Source organism: Gossypium hirsutum, chromosome A04 (genome assembly GCF_007990345.1).
Source record: "Gossypium hirsutum isolate 1008001.06 chromosome A04, Gossypium_hirsutum_v2.1, whole genome shotgun sequence".
In the NCBI taxonomy this organism is placed as follows: Eukaryota; Viridiplantae; Streptophyta; class Magnoliopsida; order Malvales; family Malvaceae; genus Gossypium; species Gossypium hirsutum.
The window spans coordinates 51,910,687-51,925,528 of record NC_053427.1 but is presented as its reverse complement, the minus strand read 5'-3'; positions in this window follow the sequence as shown (position 1 = coordinate 51,925,528).

Sequence of the window (14,842 nt, the reverse complement as noted above, 5' to 3'; positions counted from 1 at the left end):
TATGATGATTTAAATGTTCAATATTAATTCGACATGGAAATGAGAAAGTATGTAAGTTTGTATATAAATAATACATTATCTTTATTATGTTTTTGTATTTCAGCATATTTTATGTATTGTAGCTGATTTTTGAATCATAATTGACTATTAGAAGTATGGAATCAAGTATTAGAAAGAGAGAGAAATCCCGGTTGAACCTTCGAAAAGATTGGATGATACAGATGGTATGTAGCTAGGTCACATGTATGGTGCTGAGTGCACATCACGTGTACAAGAAAGCTACGAGACATTATGATGTAGCTAGGTCACATGGGTGATACTATGTGTACACCATGTAGACAAGAGAGCTACGGGATATATGTAGCTAGGTCGCATGCGTGGTTCCAAGTGAAGGACACCATGTAGACAAGTAAGTTACGAGATAAACTGGCTAGGTCACATGGGTGGTACTAAGTGTTCACCATGTGTACAAGAGAGCCAAAATTATGTGTACAATCGATCTAGGTCACATGATTGATGCTAAGTGAAGGCCACTATGTGTACTAGAGAGCTTCGATTTTAAAGGTGGGCTGTGTGCGATACCATTGCGTATCTGTTATTATTCCGAAGCGTTCAACTGGGAAATTGATTAAATGAATTTGTGTATGAATTTGTGATGATAAGTGTAAGTATATACATGTGTAACTTATGAGCAATATGCTCGATATGTGATTGGAAATTGGAAAGATTGTTATGGGAAAGTGATGAATACAATTGAAGTGTGAAAGATCAAAATTGACAATAAAACTATTCTGGATAGTTGCAGTGACGTGAATCTAAAAATTTACCAAAAATATTAGAAATTGAATCAGAGACTGAATGAGATATCAAATTAGAGCTTAATGAGTCTATTTTCATATAACAGAAACAGAGCAAGCAAAGGAGTTCTATATTATGAGATATTTAAGTTTTTGAGAGACTGGTTCAGAATGACTACGTGATCCCTTGTTATGAATTGGAAAAATCATTAAAAATTGTACAAAAATAATTAGGGGATATAATTTATATTTTTTAAATCCTTAATGAGTCTAGTTTCAAATGAAATAAATGAGAATACCCTTTTAATTCTGTATGAGGAGAAAATTGATTTGTAGTGAAGAGTGGTCAGAACAATTGAGCAGTGAAACAGAGGTAACTTCAATGAATAAAATGTACTAATTGGATAGACAAAAAATTTTGAAAATTTTATGGTAAGAATATATGTGAATATAGTTTCAAGGAAAATTAACGGTTTGTAATTTAGAGTTCTGTAGCTCCATAAATAAATAATTTAGTTGCTGGTACTCTGTTAGATAGCTTATCTTGAACCTGTTTATGATTGTAATAGTGAAAGTATGTGTGTTTGTGATGGTAATATTTCGGGAACATATTGTGACTTTGTTTAAAGTATGATAATGTATTGTTTATTAATATTTACATACTTATTTACTAAGCTATAATGCTTACTCCCTTCCTTTCCTTTTTCCTATAGTGTCGCAGATGTTAGCTCGAGTTGGAGGTCGCCGGAGGTTAAATCACACTATCAAACTATTGATCGATATATAAAGGTTTTAAAGTATTTTAAGTCTTTGGCATGTATGGAGACTCATTTAATTGTTATTAAGTTTCTAGGAATTGGCTCAAAATACTGACCTATGTTATTTGAAGGTCTCTATTGTATAAAGTCATTTAATGTAGATAGTCTTGATTATGTTATTAATTATGAATCGGATTTTATATGATGATTAGTGATTAAGTCCGGTAATGCCTCGTACCCTGCTCCGGTGTCAAACACGGGTAAGGGGTGTTATAGACCCTCCTTTCTAATCAACAACACGATGGAGCAAACAAAGTGATGTTGACTTGCTTAGCAACTCTAAGCATTGGAGTGCTTATTTAATCAAAATGTCGTAGCAATTTAACTAATGTTTGGTTTCAAAAATCCCTAAGGGCATTAAAAGATACTTACTATATTTCGGAAAACCAAAAAGCAGAGTATAGGACATCCTATTTTTAGAAATTAATTTCCAAGCTAACTTATATTCATATTCAAGATTCACCATTCAACTAGATATAACATCTCAACACAACATTAGATATATGAATAACAAAGAGCCTATATACATGCCACACCCCAAAATAAAAATACCAAAAGCTACCAAATGATTGGATAGTGTGAGCCTTCAGTTTATCCGTCCGGTCAATCCGCAACTTTGATAACTACAAAAGAACACATATAAAACTAGTAAGCTTAGGAAGATTAGGAAGCTTAGGAAGTTCATAACTTAAACCATCAAACTCAACTTTCTTTAATTGATATCAAAGTATAAAGAGATAAATTTACAATTCCTGATAATTCACATTATTTCTTATTCACATAATAGGATAAATCATGATAATCCTCTTCTCAAATAACCCAACCATTCCATAACATCTTTTCATCAATATAAATATGCTCATATATATATAAACAAGTAATTCATTGAACCCTTGATGCTTTCTAATACCTTGAATATGCATTAACATTCAAAACCACAAATTAACCATATTTTCCATTAGCATTTATCCTGATGAACTAAGTAACTCGACTCGGATACACAAGTAACTACACCACACTAGAAGCATCATAGATGTATAACAAGGGCACCGAAGTGCGTACAGAGGCACGAATGTGAAAACAAAGGCACCAAAGTGCAAATTCCTTACAAGCGCGCATGCTAACCCTGTTGGCATGCCAATTATATCCTACACGATTGCTATGTTCAACCAAGCAATACACATAAATCCATTACTTTAATACATTCTCACCATACAGAAGCACTTCATCATTTCCGTACGTATACTATATTCTTAATACGTTCTTATATATATAAATATACAACTCCAAACTAAACAACTATCGTTCCCTTTCAATTTTATATGAATAACTAATGGAATTTCTCATACATTCAATAACTAATTAGAAACAAATAGTATATTCACAAGCCTTTTATTTTATATAATAAATCATTATGAACTTACCTACGATTCAATTCTGGTTAACATGCATGGACTATTCCGTAATTTTATCCTTTCCTTGATTATTGTCTTTTTTGCTCTGTTCTCTATCTATATAATAATTAAATTCAATCTATTAAAATTCACATTCAATTTAATGCATAAGAGCCTTAACTTTTCATTAAATTACATATTTTCCCTAAACTTTTACATTCTTCACAATTTAGTCCCTAAACCTAAAAATCCAAAATTAACAAAACTTTGTAACAAAACATAGTAATCAAAATTTTCTCTACTATATTCAACCTTCATTTATTCTAATTTCACAAAATACTCTATCAATTTTAATATTTAATCAAGTTAACCCTTTACTTAAAAGTTAACAAAAATTACTTTATAACTAATTTTAATCATCAACTAAAACTTCCATTTCATCACTTAACATCCAAAATAATAAGGATTCACCAATGGTGAAATCCACAATTCTTATTATTTTCAAAAAAGAAGACATGGGTTAGCTAGACCTAGTTGCAACGATCACAAAAACATAAAAATTACAAGAAATGGAATTGAAACAAGCTTACATGCTAGAGGAATGTAGTAACTGAACTTAAAGCTCCAAAAATGGTGACTTCTCCCTTTAATTTTTGATGGAAGTACATGAAAAAGATGATAGCCATATTTTGTATTTTATTTTTCTTTAATCTAACTATATAATTATAAAGTTTACCCTTAGTTATAACCTTATAATTTTAACAATTTAAAGGCCCATAACCATCCATCTTTCAACCTTATGGACTATTTATTTCATAACTCCTCTTATATTTAGTAATTAAACTATCAAGTCAATACAATTCAATAATTACTAAGTTCTGTGTCTTCGACAATTTAGTCCTTTTATTAAATTAACTAACTAAACATTGAAATTTCTTCACCAAAACTTAATACGACTCTAACGTAACTCCATAGTCATTAATTAAATAATAAAAACAACCTCTCATATCAGAATTATGGTTTCGAAACCACTATTTTTAACACCACTAAAAAATAGGATATTACAAGTATGGCCTCTTTTCTGTGAAAATTTAGCTTGGTCCATTGGAGATGGTGAAAATATTTGTTGATGGAAAGATTCTTAGATCCCTGGTGTTGGTCCTTTAAGTTCGCAAATCCCCTCCTATGCTAATCTTGACATAGATTGCACTTTAAAGGAATTGGTTATATCTGATAGCACTTGGAATTTGGATTTGTTTAGTATATGATTGTCTGATGATGTGATTAATCGTATTGTTAGCGTCCCCCCTCTTCATCCTAAGTCGGGATTAGATAAGGTGATTTGGGCTCGTTCAACTTTAGGCTTTTTTTCAGTACGTAATGCTTACTAGTCTTTAAAAGATGGTACTTGGAATTTCAGAGAGGAATTTTGGAAGAATACATGGAAGTATCAAGGTCCAAAAAGAGTGAGATCCTTTCTTTGGTTGGCATCTAAGCAAAGACTTCTAACGAGTTCAAAGCATATATGGAAAGGGATTGGATATAGCAGTTCTTGTTCTAAATGCGGACATGGAATTAAGGATATTATTCAAGTAACATCCCGAATTAGGGCCTAGTCGGAACATTGGTTTTGAGACCATAAATCTGAGATAGAAATAATGATTTTATTATTACTATGAGGTCCATGATATGTATGCATGTTTGTGTGAAAGTTTAATGAAGAAATTCTATGCATACCACCCTTATTTTGAAGTAGGGTTTATGTATGAAAATTTACCCATGTGTGACATGCATGTATTTTGATGATTTATGGAGGAATATGAGATTTTAATGTGTGATAAATATATTTCATGAGATGATTTTTCATGAAAACCACTAAAAATGACTAAATTGAAAAATGTGTAAAATAACTGATAAAAATCTAATTTTTGATGAAAAATTGGCTGTTATGAGTACAAGGAAAATTCGACTAGTAAAATATGATTCAGGTCTTGACTGAGGTAAGAATAAAGTTTTCGAGGAATAGGCTCGTTTATCATCATTTTGTACCGATGAAAGTACATGTGTAAATAATGTGACAATATAGTATGTTTTGATGTATTGATATTATGTGGAAAATATTTTATTATTATGTATTTTATGAATAATGATGATGTTGTAAGTACGAATGATATAATGGTCTTTATCCATGACATCATGAGCAAGTGTAATTAATACATTATGTACACGTGAGAAAAAATCCCGTTTGAACCTTAGGAATAGTTTAGGATACAAGTGACATGTCACTGGGAATTTAGAAATCCGAACTCATTGAGTTAGTCTAGGTTCATGATACATATGTGGCATCTGAACTCATTGAGTTGGTCTGAGTTCATGATGAATGTGATACATGTAATTGGGTTCCGGGCACTAGTCTTGTGCGTGTTCTATCGGTGGCTAGGTAGTCCTGAGTGCATTATATACCTGACAGCTTGTGTGAGCAGCCCGTGTAGTTACACCTTGACTAATAGCTTATGTAAATAGGCCCGTGAGTAGCTCCATTAGGAGCATTACATGTTATGAGGTAGCTTTGGCACTTATGTACAAGTTTTTCATGTATCCAATAGTATTCTGAGTGTTCAACCGGTAATACAATGGATGAGGTGATGAAAGTCCTAATGAGGGCATGTTAAAGAAGGTATGATCATATGATATACTACAGGTAAGTACAAGTATGTACGATAAACTCATGAGAAATGCCTTGATAAAGGATGAATTGTGATGAGAAAGTATATATATATGAACACTTGATAAATAAGTCAAAATACTTGAATGATGAATAATCTTTATGGTTATGTTATTATGTCTTTGCATGATAATTGCTTACTATCATTGCATAATATTTGCATGTGGACTTACTAAGCTTTAATGATTAACCCCATTCCTTTCCATCCTTTATAGTTCTGCCAAGGTAGCTTGGGGATCAGAAGCTATCGGAATATTCAATCACACTATCAAAAGAATATTGGGTATAATGAATTTGATAACTTGAGTATGGCATGTATAGGGGACTTGGTTATTTTGTGATATGTGTCATGCATATTTGGCCAAGTTGTAAAGGCCTCTGATATTGATGATTCATTTTGTAATGGTCGTGTGACATGGCTTATATGTGATTTTTGGGTTTTAATCTAATTATACATGCATGCATGTGCTAATGTCTTGATGATGTGATATGTTATTGCTTGGTGAATGTATGGTGAAGTACGGATTAGATGCTAGAAGATAAGAAATGACTTAATGGCTTAAGATGATCATATTCATGAATATGTATTATGGAATTTGGATAAAAAATTTGGTTATGCATGAAATTGGTGTGAAATGCCTCTAAATGGTGTGACTAATTGCATGTGCTTTAGGATGATATTTTGAAGGTATGAAAATGCCATGGCATTGGATATTAAGTGTTTAAATATATAATGTTGCATGCTATGAAACATGTTTGAGTATGTGGATGAGTGAGGGTGGCAATTGGCTTAGAAAATAACCTCTAAATTATCCACACGGGCATGTGTCTAGGCCGTGTGTGACACAGGGTCACCCCCATGGGCGTGTTGCATAGTCATGTGTCCCCTGCACCCTAGTTTTGCAAGTCAATAAGCCTAGTAGTAAACACACGGGCTAAGACATAGGCGTGTGTCTTGGCTGTGTGAGAAACACAGCCTACCCATATGGGCGTGTTCTCTGGCTGTGTGAAGTCTGCACCATTTTATGAAAAATTCATTTATTTTTAATGTACCACATGGTCTGGACACACGGGCGTGTGATACGGCTGTATGACCTTATTTTGATGATGACATCATAGTCAGAGAGTTACACTGGTTGAGGACACGGGCATCTCTCAAGCCACACGGGCGTGTGTGACCACACGGCCTACCCCACAGGCGTGTAACTCTCCAAAACAAGAAAATTGTTAAGTTGCCCAAAGTTTTTCGAAAGTTCTTAGTTTAGTCCTGAACCACCCCCGATGTACGTTTTGGGCCTCAGAGGCCCATGTAAAGGACGAATTGCGTACATATGAATGAAATTGATTTGAACAAAAATTTTATAATCCGATTTTGCATGAATGTTTCAGTATAAGTCTGGTAATGCCTCATTCCCTGTCCCGGCGTCAGACACGGGTAAAGGATGTTATATTTAGTGGTATCAGAGCTACGGTTTAGTCAGGTCTCGGACTACGTAGCATGTGTTTGAGTCTAGCTATACATTCCATACATATATTATGATAGTGTGACGACTCTTGACAATTTTAAAATGTATTTTCATATAGCAAATGGATCCTGAGAGAGAAGTGGCAGATAACGTAAAAGGTAACGCACCTGCTCCCGCTGAAGGAACAGTGCCATCCGATAGTAGACCTGAGACTGTTAGTAGAGGAGAAGGAGGCAGAGAAGTCTTTCTCCACATGATGAGTGTCTAGTACAAGAATTTCGTTCGAACGAACCCAAACGTTCAACCTCCCCCACCTCCTCCAAATCCTCAACCCGCACCCACGAGGCCTTAATGTATAGATTTTATAAGATTCTCTAGAACACCATTTGATAAAATTCGAAAGCAAAGTACTGAGGAATTTAGGGCAAATTCCAATGATGATCTTGAAAAAGTAGAGTTCTGGTTAGAGAATTCGATACGGGTATTTGATGAATTATCTTGTACACCCGATGAATGCTTAAAATGTGTCGTACCCTTTTTGAGAGATGCGGCATATCACTAATGGAGAACATTGATATCTGTGGTACCTCTAGAGAGAGTTACTTAGGAATTCTTTCAAGAGGAATTCTGAAAGAAATATATTAGTGAACGGTTTATCAACCAGAAGCGTAAGGAATTTCTGGATTTGAAACAGGACTGTATGACAGATAATGAATATGAGAGAGAATTCATCAGACTCAGCAAGTACGCTCGAGAGTGTGTATCCTCTGAGGCTAAAATGTGTAGGAGATTTGATGATGGACTTAATGAGGATATCAAGACGTTAGTAGGTATTCTTGAGTTGAAGGAATTTGTAGTACTTGTCGAACGAGCTTGTAAAGCTGAAGAGCTGATTAAAGAAAAGAGGAAAGCCATGTCTGAGGCTAGAGACACAAGAAAGAGACACACGAGTAAGTCATTTCCATCTCAGTCTAAGAAACCTAGAGAGATGTACTCTCGTTCACATGTGTCAGCTGGACATTCAGACGGGAGCCGTAGGAAGCAGAATTCAGATTTTAAATCTCGGGCTACATTTGTGGCAAGCGTGGGTAATGCTAAACCTTCCAAACCCGAGTGTTAGCAATGTTGTAGATGTTATTTTGGCACCTGTAGGGTGAGTGATGGATCTTGTTTCAAGTGTGGTTCTCAAGACCACTATATTAAAGACTGTCCCGAGATGGTAGAAAAAGAAATGTTTTAGAATCCAAGACCGAGTGGTATAGCTTCTAGGGGAAGACCCTCGAAAAATGCCAGGAATGTGTCTGGTAGTAAGAATGTGCCAAGAGATACAGTAGTGAGGTATGAAGCTAGAGCTTTGGCCAGAGCCTATGCCATACGCACACGTGAATATGCAACTTCTCTTGATGTGATCACTGGTATTTTCTCTCTCTATGGTACTAATGTTATTGCTTTGATAGACCCTAGCTCTACTCATTCATATGTGTATATGAAATTGGTATCTAGTATGAACATACTTGTTGAGTCTACTGAATTTATGATTAAGGTGTCAAGTCCGTTAGGAAAGCATGTGGCAGTTGATAAAGTATGTAAGAAATGCCCTTTAATGATTAGAGGTCATTATTTTTCGGCCGACTTGATGTTGTTACCGTTTAATGAATTTGATGTCATACTGGGGATGGATTGGTTGACCCTACATGATGCTATAGTGATTTGTAGAGAGAAAGTTATTGAATTGAAATGTGAAAATGGTGAGATTCTTCGGGTTGAATCAGATAATGCAGATAAGTTGCTAATTGTAATTTATTCGATGTCTACTAAAAAATGTATGAGAAAAGGGTATGAAGCTTATTTGGCATACATATTGAATACAAAGGAATCCGAATTGAAAATTGAATCAGTGCCAGTTGTATGTGAGTATGCGGATGTATTTTTCGAGGAATTACCAGGTTTGCCTCCAATTAGAAAAGTTGAATTTGGTATTAAGTTAATGCCAGGGACGGCATCTATTTCTATTGCTCTGAACAGGATGGCCCCGACTGACCTAAAAGAATTAAAGTCACAGTTGCAAGAGTTTACTGACAAAGGTTTTGCGAGACCATGTTTTTCGCCATGGGGTGCTCCTGTGTTATTTATGAAAAAGAAGGATGGTTCCATGAGATTATTCATCGACTGTAACACCCCTTGCCTGTGTCCTACGCCGGGACAGGGTACGAGGTATTACCAGACTTAAACATAAACAATCATGCAAACCGGACCATAAAATTTCATTCATATTTTAAAACATTCAATCACATGCAAATAGCCCCTCATTTAGGTCTACGAAACCCAAAACATACTTTAGAAAGGGTTCGGGACTAAACCGAGAACTTTGGAAAGTTCTGAGAAAAATATAGAATTTTTTCTCATGAAACAGGGTTACACGCCCATGTGGGCACAGGGGCACGCCTGTGTTCCATCAACACGCCCGTGTCCTCAGGCCATATAACTCTCTGTTGATGATGTCAGCAAATAAATTAAACCACACGGCCAAGCCACACGCCCGTGTCACCAGGCCATGTCCCTCACACGGTTGAGACACAGGGCCGTGTCTCATTCCATGTAGTTAACTCTTAAGCTATTTTCCAAGCCTTTTTGTCACCCTTACATGCACACACTTATGCATGGATCCAATGACATTCAACATCCTCAATTATGATCAAACATATCATTTACCTATCAACATGTATGTGTTACACATTTTCACATTAAACCAAGACTAATCATACCATAATTATCTTTGCGCCAATTTATTTCAACTTATCATCAAACTTCCATGCTCAAAGAATTATTATTTTATATTCATATTACACATTTAATTCATGGTCATAAAACATGTATTCAACACACATGACATATTGCCAACCATACATGACAAACAAACATAATTATATCTTTACATCATAAGCAATAAATCATAACATGACTAGCTAGACTTACAAGCCATAATCAACATAAGTCATCTCATGGCCATATACAATAGCTCAAAATAGGTTAATACATTTTGCTAAATCATAATAACACATGTCATAGAACTAGATCCCTATACATACCACTCACTTGATAATTCTAACATATGTAACACTATTCCAAAGGTATTGGCTTGATAGTGTGATGCTGCCTCTGACGATTTCCAACCCCAAGCCGACCTGACAACACTAAAAGAAATGGAAAGGAGGGAGTAAGCTTTACACTTAGTAAGCTTGCATGAAAAATAATAAGCAATGTATTAACATGCTATTTTTCAATTCCTCTCTATTTATTCAAAGTCCAATTAAGCTATTTTCTCGAGTCACAGTAACTAAATTATTTATATCCAGAGCTACGGGATTCCAAATTGAGAACCGCTAATTTTTTGAGAAACTAGACTCACATATCTTCTTACCATAAAATTTTCAAAATTTTTGGTCTAGCCAATAAGTACAGTTTATTATTCAAAGTCTCCCCTATTTTTCTGTTTAACAACTTCGACCTTTCTTCACTAAAATTTATTTATCTCATAATACGGGACTTGGATGATGCTCTATCTATTTCCCTTGAAAATAGAATCACTAGGATTTTAAGAATATAATTTATAGCCAATGATTATTTTCATACAATTTTTAATGATTTTCCAAAGTTAAAATAGGGGAGTCCGAGATCACTCTGACCCTGTTTTACAAAAATTCAAATATCTAATAATATGAGATTTGTTTGCTTACACCATTTCCTTTATATGAAACCAGACTCAATAAGATTTAATTCCATGTTTTATTCAGCCTTTAATTAGACTTCCACAATTTTTGGTGGATTTTCAAATTAGGACTACTGCTGTTGTCCAAACTGTTTTAGTACAAGATAATGATAACCATCACAAGATTTTCATGAAGTTACTCTCATAAGTATCACTTATTCATTTTCATTCTTATCACAAGTCCATGGGTTTTGAGTACTTACCTGTGCTATCATTTAGCACAACACTCGCCCAAACATGACCATTCATATGCATCATAATAGTATCATATAACATAAATGAGTTTATCATGGCAAGAAACCTTTTGTTTCATTTTTCATATTAATCTCGTTGAATTTCTCAAAATCTCGATGGATATCCCATTCACCGTCAATTCATACAAGTGATCATTCCAAGTACGCACTCCCGCGAACCTCGCTCTTATGATAGGATTACCAATCCAGGCTAAATCCCCCATAATATAAACTCATAAAGTATCATCGAGATTACCAGTCCAAGCTAAATCCCCTGCAACGAAATATACTCTAATGAGCTCAGATCTGAATTACCAGTCTAGGCTAAATTAAGATCCTAATCGGATTACCCGTCTGGGCTAAATCCATTTCAGCACATATATTCTTCGAGAGGCTAGATCACTTTAGAAGTTCATGTCCATCAATTTGTATCTTCCCTTTTTAAAGAGCACACTCTTACGAACCTCGCTCTTATGGCAGGATTACCAGTCCAGGCTAAATCCCCGTAATATAAACTCATAGAGTATCAGCGGGATTACTAGTCCAAGCTAAATTCAGAACATAATTCGGATTACCCATCTGGGCTAAATCCATTTACACATACTCTTCGAGAGGGTTATATAGGGATTAGATCACCAGTCCGGGCTAGATCTTTTTTACCATCAATTCCTTTTCGAGAATCCATCGAATATCCTATTTCACTCAACCGAATATTGTATTTACTTGCAAATGGACTTACCTTCCTTTTCACTCTTTCACAAGTTATCCAACTTAATAAAACATCATGTTATATCAAATTCTCGATATATTCAGTTATTATATTGCAAGCCATCAATGATTGAACCATCAAACATTTCATGTGCTACTAGTCATATAGCATTATTCTCACAAATTTTATATACTATTCTTTCATCACTTTTAAATATATTAAATCATGCCATTTGTGTAATAATAATATAGAATTTTCAATTCAAATATAGCATTGCAATACTATTGACACACGAACTTACCTCGGCACCAAAATAGCAAAAAGGAACCTAACTGTTGATTTTTCATTTTTCACCCGATCTAGATCCAATCCTTGTTTTCCTTGATCTATAATATCACATTTAGTCTAATTATTAGCCACATTATTTAATGTGATCCAAAAATCATATTTTGGAAAAATTATGTTTTTGCCCCTAAACTTTATCAAAATTACACTTTTTCCCCTAGGCTTGTAAAGTGATTTTTATTCAATTTTATCACTCTATAGGCCTAGCCAAACCATTTTCATAACTATAGCAAATTACAATTCTCATCAAAACACCCTTTTATACCATTCTTACAACTTTTACAAAATGGTCCTTTCAGATGTTTTCATCGAAAATTGCTTAGTAAGAGTCATTTATTTAACACCCAACATTCATTTTCTACCATTAGACATCAAAATGCATGCATGTCACACATGGTTCAATTTTTAAACATGAACCCTAGCTCAAATAAATGGTAGAAATAGCTAGATCTTGTTATGAGGATTTCAAAAACGTAAAAATCATTAAAAACGAGGCTAGAACGGACTTACAATCGAGCTTGGAAGCTTGAAAAACCCTAGCTATGTCTTATCCATGCAAGTTTCGGCCATGGGGTAGAAGATGGACAAAAATTGGCTTTTAATTTGGTTTTTAATTCATTTTAATTACTAAATGACCAAAATGCCCCTAACTTAAAAATATTCTATTTCACCTATTTCATGGCCATTTTTGTCCAAAAAATTAACCAATGGTCTAATTACCACATAAGGACCTCCAATTTGAAATTTCATAACAATTGGACACCTCTAGCATGTAGAACTCAACTTTTGTATTTTTTACAATTTAGTCCTTTTGACTAAATTGAGTGCCCAAACGTCAAAATTTTTGAACGAAATTTTCACAAAATCATTCTGTGAAATTGTATACCATAAAAATATAATAAAAATATTTTTTCTCATCGAATTTAGGGTCCCAAAACCACTATTTCGACTAGGCCCAAAATCGAGATGTTACATTGACTACTAACAGCTCAATAAGGTGACAATTAAAAATAAGTATCCTCTCCTAAGGATTGATGACATGTTCAACCAGTTAAAAGGAGTGACATGGTTCTCTAAGATAGATTCGAGATCTGGCTACTATCAATTACGAGTTAAAGAGTCGGATGTGCCTAAGACTGCCTTTAGAACGAGGTATTGTAACAGCTCAGTTTTGACCCTAGTCAGAATAGTGGTTTTGAGACCACAAATTCGAGTTAGAAAAAATATTTTAATATTAATTTTCATGTATATGGTAAGTGAATTGACATGTGTGAAAGTCTCGTGTGGAAATTTAACTGTTTGTATGCTTAATTTGTAAAAAGGACCAAATCGTGTAAAATGTAAAAGCTGGGTGCTAGGTGTTAAAAGTGCCTATTTGACTTGGATTTGTTTATGAGAGGTCCTTATGTGGTTATTATGCCATCTAAAAGGTTAATGGACACCAATGACCTTTGTAAAGTGGTTTGTTAATGTTTTATACTAAAGGCAAAATGGTAAACTAATTATAAATGAATTATAATTAAATTAAAGGCATGAAATAAACCATTTCATGCTCATATTTGACCGAAAATTCAAGGAAAGAAAAAGAAAAAGAATAGCTAGGGTTCGGCTAAGGAAATCCTTGATTAAGGTATGCGTTTTGAACGATTTTTGATGTTTTTTACGTATTTGTAATCGTTGCTTCGTATACTATCAAGCCCATGCCTTAATTTTTTATTTTGATGGTGATTTTGAAATATTCCATGGATGAATACATGAGTTTTGTGTTGTTAAATGGTGAAATATGAAAGCTTGATGTTGGGTTTACATGTTTTGTCTTTGGATTTTTGATGAAATTGAGCAATTTGGGCTAAATTGTAAAAATGTTATTTTGAGGGACTAAAATGTGAAATAAATGAAATGTGTGAATTAGTATGAGTACAAGGAGAATTTGGCCAAGTTTGTGTATATGCAAATTATGTGTATTTTGTGATTTTGTGAAATAGGGACTAAAGCGTCGAAATGTGAAAATGTGAGGGATAGTTTGCAAAATGCCCTAAATATGTGTTTATGGATTGAATTGAATTATTTGGTGAATAAAAGGGTTAATTTTGAATACATTTAGATCAAGAAAGGAGGAATTCGGACTTAGATCGAGGAAAGTCGAAGGTTATCGAGTAAATAGTCTGAGTCGACAAATTTCAAGTACGAGGTAAGTTCGTACTTAAAATGTGATGTTAAGTAAGTTTTGATGCCTTTATTCTACATGGGTTGTATATAATTGAATTGGATAATATGGTGATGAATCGGAAGCTTTGGCACTAAGTGTGCGATTTAAACTAGCTTTGGCACTAAGTGTGTGATTTAACTAGCTTCGGTTACTTGAGGCACTAAGTGTGCGATACCGATTTAGTCTCGGTTGTTTGAGATGGCACTAAGTGTGCGAAAATATTTAGCTTCGGCTAACCTTATAGCACTAAGTGTGCTGATGTGTAAAATTCGAATAACTTATAGAAAGTCTTGTAACATTCAACATGAGGTAAGTAAAAAAGTGAATAAGTACGGGAAGTTTCAGGTATGTATAATGCCTAAGTGGTAGATGATGTT